Source organism: Vespa velutina, chromosome 12, assembly GCF_912470025.1.
Source record: "Vespa velutina chromosome 12, iVesVel2.1, whole genome shotgun sequence".
NCBI classification, from domain to species: Eukaryota; Metazoa; Arthropoda; class Insecta; order Hymenoptera; family Vespidae; genus Vespa; species Vespa velutina.
The window spans coordinates 2,624,826-2,633,364 of NC_062199.1; the positions used below are offsets into that span (position 1 = coordinate 2,624,826).

At 27.5% G+C, this 8,539-nt stretch overlaps 1 long non-coding RNA gene across 1 annotated transcript; it reads left to right on the forward strand.

Moving 5' to 3' along the window:
* Nucleotides 1–2: 2 nt before the first annotated feature.
* On the forward strand, nt 3–1,048 carry LOC124953241. Its single transcript, XR_007102175.1, has 2 exons — nt 3–462; nt 855–1,048. It is a non-coding gene; the product is annotated as an uncharacterized LOC124953241 (long non-coding RNA).
* Nucleotides 1,049–8,539: the final 7,491 nt, after the last annotated feature.

Consider the following 8,539-nt stretch of genomic DNA (forward strand, 5'->3'; position numbering starts at 1 on the left):
TATATATTTAATTATACAGCTTGCAAAGTTGGTGACAATGAAAATAGCTTAAGGCATATATTATTTTTTTTTCCAATGGTTCTACATTACTATAATATAGATCAATGTAACATAAAATAAGTGATAAATTCAATTTTTACAGATTTTTCACTCAGGGTATTTTTTTAATTATTGGCACATATTTTATTAACATCTTTTGTTACAGTTTGTTATATTTCACGATCTTTAAATAATTGATATAAATTTATCCTATTTTCTTTTTACGAAAAATGCGATTGTTTCAAACGATAGCAAAATTTTTTATTAACCTAACGATTCTACCGTTTTTATATATTTTATATTTATATTTGATATTCCTTACAAATTTCATAAATATTTTCAACGGGACTATATATCTTATTAATGTCCTTAATAACTGGCGTTAATTTGATGGATATTGAAGAGATCAATGAATCAGAACAGGTATACCAATTATACATTTTTATAAGTATTTTATACACACACATATAGATATATAAGATATAAAAGGTAATAAATGTGCGTTTGATTAAAATGAAAACGTTTCTAAAAAAAAATCCGAAATGTGTAATGTACTAAGAGGTTTTGCAATCGTAAGCGTTACTTTAATTTTCTTTCCATTTTTATTAATATTTAATTTTTATCTCATGTTTATTACCCTCATCTTTAATGTTCTGCAATTTACCTATTATTTCAATGATCTTACTTGGTGGTTTTGCCAGATAGTGCATTAACGGATTAAAAGGTGAAAAGAAAGAAACGGAATATTACATATATATACACAATATATATATACATAATCCTTGTTGATAATTTAATAACTACTTCTTTTTCAGAATTCTGATGAGGTTACATCCCAATGACTCATTAATGTCATTTAATTATCTACAATAACGACATTCACATTGTTTAACAAGAATGAAATATTTAAATTAAATTAGTTGAAATTTATTGAAAAAAAATGATAAATTTATAATAAGTGTTATGTAACAAATGCATTATTTATAATATCAGATATTTTGAAATTTAAGTGTTGTCTCTCTCTCTCTCTTTTTTTCCTTCACCCTCTTTCATGCACTCCGTCCAATGCACATCGACTCTCTCTTTTTATACAAGCGATAAATTATAAATTAACAATTTCGGTAATTTTATAATTATTTAAACAATCTTAAGAGAACACGGAGTACAATAAAGTAATATTTAAACAATAGTAGATTCGTTTAAACATTATGAGACGAATACGCAAGAAACATAAAATAATTTAAAAATAAAATAAACTTTAAAATTATATCTCAGAGTTTGCTTGCCTTGTGTAAATAAACATAAACGGTCCTTCGATACCTTTGACAAAGGCCGAGTTAGTTTCCCTTTGCACTTCGACCAGTGAGCACACGCCTCTCTCTCTTTTTAAACAGGGAAACTAATAATTAACATTTGCGCTATGTTATAATTATTTAAACAATCTTTCAGTACGCGGGATAGAATAAAGTAATATTTAAATACTAGTATATTTATTTAAAACTTTAAAAAGACGGAAGCGCGCATGGGACAGAATACATTTAATAGAAACTTCTATTATTTTGAATTTCAATTCGGAGTATTTGCTTCGTGTAATATAAACATAAACGCACTTTGCATCGATCTTTGACAGTTTGCGAGTTAGTTTTCTCTTGTACTTCATCCTGTGCATATCGCGATTCACTTTTCTAAACGCTAAAGCTAATAAATTAATATTATCCATAATTTTATAATTATTTAAACAATATTTAACGTACACGTAGTCCAATAAAGTAATATTTAAAACAATAGTAGATTCATTTAAACATTATAAAGAAAGAAACACGCGAGAAACGAAAATAATTAAAAATAAATATCCAATACTTAAAAATTTTAAACTCGTGGTTTTTGGCCTTCTGCAATGTAAACATAAACGTTCCTTCGATTAACTTTGACGATTCGTGAGTTAGTTTCCTTTTGCATTCCGATCAGTGCACATCGTACTATCTATTTCTAATCGCGAAAACTTATAAATTAATAATTTCGGTAATTTTATAATTATTTAAACAATATTTAACGTAAACGTAGTACAATAAAGTAATATTTAAACAATAGTAGATTAATTTAAACATTATAAAGAAAGAAACACGCGAGAAACTAAAAATATTAAAAAATAAAAGTCCCAATACTTAAAATTTGAAACTCGGGTTGTTGGCCTTCTGCAATGTAAACATAAAACGTTCCTTCGATTAACTTTGACGATTCGTGAGTTAGTTTCCTTCTGCATTCCGATCATGCACATCGTACTATCTATTTTTAATCGCGAAAACCTTATAAATTAATAATTCGGTAATTTTATAATTATTTAAACAATATTTAACGTACACGTAGTACAATAAAGTAATTTTAAACAATGTAGATTCATTTAAACATTATAAAGAAAGAACACGCGAGAAACTAAAAATAATTAAAAATAAATATCCAATACTTAAAAATTTATAAACTCGTGGTTTTTGGCCTTCTGCAATGTAAACATAAACGTTCCTCCTTCGATTACTTTGACGATTCGGGAGTTAGTTTCCTTCTGCATTCCGATCAGTGCACATCGTACTATCTAGTTTTAATCGCGAAAACTTATAAATTAATAATTTCGGTAATTTTATAATTATTTAAAAAACAATATTTAACGTAACGTAGTACAATAAAGTAATATTTAAACAATAGTAGATTCATTTAAACATTATAAAGAAAGAAACACGCGAGAAACTAAAAATAATTTAAAAATAAATATCCACTACTTAAAAATTTTTAAACTCGTGGTTTTGGCCTGCTGCAATGTAAACAAAACGTGCCTTCGATTACCTTTGACGATTCGTGACTTAGTTTCCTTCTGCACTTCGACCATGCACATCGTACTATCTATGTTTAATCGCGAAAAACTTATAAATTAATACTTTCGGTATTTATAATTATTTAACAATATTTAACGTACACGTAGTACAATAAAGTAATATTTAAACAATAGTAGATTCATTTAAACATTATAAAGAAAGAACACGCGAGAACTAAAAATAATTTAAAAATAAAATTCCAATACTTAAAAAATTTTAAACTCGTGGTTTTTGGCCTTCTGCAATGTAAACATAAAAGTTCCTTCGATTAACGTTGGACGATTCGTGAGTTAGTTTCCTTCTGCACTTCGACCAGTGCACATCCGTACTCTCTATTTTTAATCGCGAAAACTTATAAATGTAATAATTTCGCGGTAATTTTATAATTATTTAAACATCTTTACGTACACGTAGTACAATAAAGTAATATTTAAACAATAGTAGATTAAGTTAAACTTTATAAAGAAAGAAACACGCGAGGAACTAAGAATAATTTAAAAATAAATGATCCAATACTTAAAAATTTAAACTCGTGGTTTTGGCCTTCTCAATGTAAACATAACATTCCTTCGATTAACTTTGACGATTCGTGAGTTAGTTTCCTTTGCAATTCCGATCAGTGCACATCGTACTATCTATTTCTAATCGCGAAAAACTTATAAATTAATAATTTCGGTAATTTTATAATATTTAAACAATATTAAAGTAACGTAGTACATAAAGTAATATTTAAACAATAGTAGATTCATTTAAACATTATAAAGAAAGAAACACGCGAGAAACTAAAAATAATTTAAAAATAAATATCCAATACTTAAAAATTTTAAACTCGTGGTTTTTGGCCTTCTGCAATGTAAACATAAACGTTCCTTCGATTAACTTTGACGATTCGTGAGTTAGTTTCCTTCTGCATTCCGATCAGTGCACATCGTACTATCTATTTTTAATCGCGAAAACTTATAAATTAATAATTTCGGTAATTTTATAATTATTTAAACAATATTTAACGTACACGTAGTACAATAAAGTAATATTTAAACAATAGTAGATTAATTTAAACATTATAAAGAAAGAAACACGCGAGAAACTAAAAATAATTTAAAAATAAATATCCAATACTTAAAAATTTTAAACTCATGGTTTTTGGCCTTCTGCAATGTAAACATAAACGTTCCTTCGATTAACTTTGACGATTCGTGAGTTAGTTTCCTTCTGCATTCCGATCAGTGCACATCGTACTATCTATTTTTAATCGCGAAAACTTATAAATTAATAATTTCGGTAATTTTATAATTATTTAAACAATATTTAACGTACACGTAGTACAATAAAGTAATATTTAAACAATAGTAGATTCATTTAAACATTATAAAGAAAGAAACACGCGAGAAACTAAAAATAATTTAAAAATAAAATTCCAATACTTAAAAATTTTAAACTCGTGGTTGTTGGCCTTCTGCAATGTAAACATAAACGTTCCTTCGATTAACTTTGACGATTCGTGAGTTAGTTTCCTTCTGCACTCCGACCAGTGCACATCGTACTCTCTATTTTTAATCGCGAAAACTTATAAATTAATAATTTCGGTAATTTTATAATTATTTAAACAATATTTAACGTACACGTAGTACAATAAAGTAATATTTAAACAATAGTAGATTCATTTAAACATTATAAAGAAAGAAACACGCGAGAAACTAAAATAATTTAAAAATAAAATTCCAATACTTAAAAATTTTAAACTCGTGGTTGTTGGCCTTCTGCAATGTAAACATAAACGTTCCTTCGATTAACTTTGACGATTCGTGAGTTAGTTTAATTCTGCACTCCGACCAGTGCACATCGTATTCTCTATTTTTTAATCGCGAAAACTTATAAATTAATAATTTCGGTAATTTTATAATTATTTAAACAATATTTAACGTACACGGAGCACAATAAAGTAATGTTTAAACAATAGTAAATTCATTTAAATATTATAACGAAAGAAACGCGCATGGAATTTAGAATAATTTTAATTTGAAATTTCGATACTTCAAAATTTTAATCCCGTATTTTTTTTTTATTTATATATACCATATCTCTATAGACTTGGAAGATTACCGAATCAGTTCTCCTTTGGCCTTTGACGAATAAACATCCAAAGTATATCAGGATGTCTTTGCTGGTAGTATCAACGATTATTTAAGGTAAATATATTTTTATATTGTACGTTTCTTTAATAATTTATATATTTATTATTATTATAACAGTGATAGTAATAATTTTGTTTTTATTTTTTTGTTTCAGAACATCATTGCAATTGCGCGCGAAGCAATGATTTAATCGAATATTTTTGGTATCGCTGAAATAAGAATATCGCGAAGTAGAAGCAGTGTTTGTTCGTTCGGGTTTCGCGATTTAAACCACAAGTGTGTTTTCATCGATTGTGTGCAATGCAATCGTTAGAGTCAGTGTTTGTTCGCAAAAAGTGTTTTGCTTTTTAACAGTCGCACAGACTGTATTTATAAAAGACAGTAGAGTTTCGCGAAATAAATTCAGTGACCGTTCGTTAAAAAATAACTATCGCGATATAGAGTCAGTGCATCATTGAAGAGATTCTTGATCAACTTCGATGTCGACCTACCTAATTTTCAAACACATACGAATCGTCCACTTTCAATTTCGATCTGAACGAGTGTTTTGGAGCCATCCCAGAACTTCTTAAGTAGTGAGTGAATTTTTAAATCCCTCCAATCACTCAATCATGTCGAGGACGAAAGGTCCGAATCGACACGGGTGATTGGTTGTAATTAATTAGTAGAAGAGCATTGAGTGACCACGAGTAAATTTCTTCGAAGATTTACTCGTGAATGGTTTATTATTTTTTCATTTATTTATTAGATCAGGATAGGGTCTTTTTGCTCAAATGCGTTTATAATTATTTGAGATTTTGAATATTTTAATACATTTTTAAATATTTTACTCGCGCGAAAATAAGTAAAGAATCGATATTCATAAGTTCTAATGAAGAACGAGCAAGAAGACACTCGCGATGGATAGTCTTTGGATTACAAACGAAACTGTCGATGATTTTATTACAATAATTAAGATATTCGTTTGTAAGAAGGAACGTCCAAGGCTTTACTTTATATTTTTAAATAATTATTAATTAAATATTTAATCAATTTAAATTGATACAAGAAAAGTCTCGATAGAGTCATTGGTTTTGAAAGAGAAAAATCGAGTAGAATGATTGCTAAAAAACAAAGAGACATAGTCCGTAAACCTAAATGATAAATTAATTAATTTTTAGCTCAGGATTTTCAGCAATTAATATACTAATTTTAATTTTTTTTAGGCTACCAATAATTGTGTAATGATTTTCTTTTATATCTTATAATTTCGAATAAAATTTTGTCGTTACAGTTTCTGAAGAATATTCGATTTGATTAGGGCACGAAGTAAACAAGATGCTATATGTCAAAGAGACCCTCACAAACTGTGACTCAAGAGGATTATCAGGTTATTGAGTTATTTTCGAAGATTCACTAGAAATTTTCGAGAACGGCTCTTATTCGTATTTTAATTTTACCATGTCGTCACTCAAAATGCTCCTTATGGTGATGGGTGTAGGGGTGTAGATTTAAAAAACTGAGACGAAGTAACATTCTCACATTGCCACGCTTACGCGAATAGGATTATTTCATATTTTATGCATTTTTAATATTAAACTTAAGACATAAATTTTATACATTTTTTCTTTTCTAAAATTCAATTGAATTTATGATTTTAGTTTAGTAAAATCAAATTTTAGTTTATTTTTTTAGTTTAAAATTTAGTTTAGTAAAATCAAATTTTACGTTAAAGTCGATTGATAAATTTTATCATTTTATCATTTAACATTTTTTCTTTTCGAAAGTTCAATTAAATTTATAATTTTATTTTAATAAAATCGAGTTCTATAATAAAATAATGTATCTATGAAATGTACAAGTAATATAATATTTCTTTCAGAGAAAATAATATTTCTTTTTTTCAGTGTTCAACATATTTCATTTTTTTTTAATTAATCTTTTATTTTTCTTATGTTTAATTAAATTAAATTCAAAATTTTATCGTTCGTATAATTAATAATGTATAAATATTCTTTTTTCTTTCCTTATTTCTTTTCAGCTAGTTCTAAATCGTGGGGGTCGCCAACACGGGAAGGAATAATTAATAAAGAAGATTATCTTAACATTTAAATAATGTACGATATAAATAAAGTATAATTAATTAATATTTAAACAACAGAATATTCTTATCAATCTTATAAAGATCATACATAAGTACTACCATAAACTATTGATTAATAGATATACTATCGCACAGAAAACTTTCTTCACTGTCATTTCTATATATCTAATTTAATCTCATCCTTTATATATCTCGGGTGGGACCCATGGGAGGGGCCCATGGGTGTAGGCCTCTGTGCGGGTTGCTGTCTCAGCATCTTATAGAGCTGCTTCTTTTTTCTTCTCTTTCTGGGACTCTCTTTTTTATTTCATATTTTCATACTGATTTACTCTTATTAATTATGATTTATAAGTCTCGGGTGGGGCCCCATGGGATGGGCCCATGGGTGTGGGCCTCTGTGCGGGTTACTGTTTCAGCATCTTATAGAGCTGCTTCTCTTTTTTTCTCTTTCTGGGGCTCTCTTTTCTATTTCATATTTTTCATACTGATTTACTATTATTAATTATGATTTATAAGTCTCGGGTGGGACCCATGGGATGGGGACATGGGTGTGGGCTTCTGTGCGGGTTGCTGTCTCAGCATCGTGTAGAGCTGCATCTATTTTCTTATCTTTCTGCAGCTTTCTTTTCTATCTAATATTTTTCTTCTTTAATTATGTTTTTAATTATGTTATTAATATGTTATTTCTTTTCAGATTTTTATTATGTTATTTATTTTTAATTATGTTATTAATATGTTATTTCTTTTCAGATTTTTATTATGTTATTTATTTTTAATTATGTTATTAATATGTTATTTCTTTTCAGATTTTTATTATGTTATTTATTTTTAATTATATTTCTTTAATATTTATTTGTTATTTCTATTTAATTATGTTTTTATGTTTTTAGGTTTGTTATTAATATGTTCTTATTAATTTTAATTTTTAAGTATTAGGTAGGACCCATGAGATGAAGCGGACTGTAGTTTCAGCAGCGTGCAGAGCTACTTCTATTTTCTTATCTTTCAGCAGCTCTCTTTTATTACTCATATTTTTCTTGTTTAATAATGTTTTTAATTATGTTTTTTATTATAGTTTTAATTATGTTTTTTATTATGGTTTTAATTATGGTACTAATATATTTTATTAATTATGATTAATGTTTTAGGTGGGAGCCATGTGATGATGCGGTCTGCTGTTTCAACATCGTGCAGAGTTGCTTCTATTTCTCATCTTTCTGCAACTCTCTTATCTATTTATATATATTTACTTTCTATTTTATTTATTTTTATTTATATTCTATGTACATATATCTTCTATTTTCTTTCTTTTTTCTTTCTCTTGCTTTCTCCTTATCTTTTTCTTTTCCAGGATAGATCATCAAGGACTAGGGTCCACCTGCGGCCGGATGATACATCGCATGGCAGGATCCATC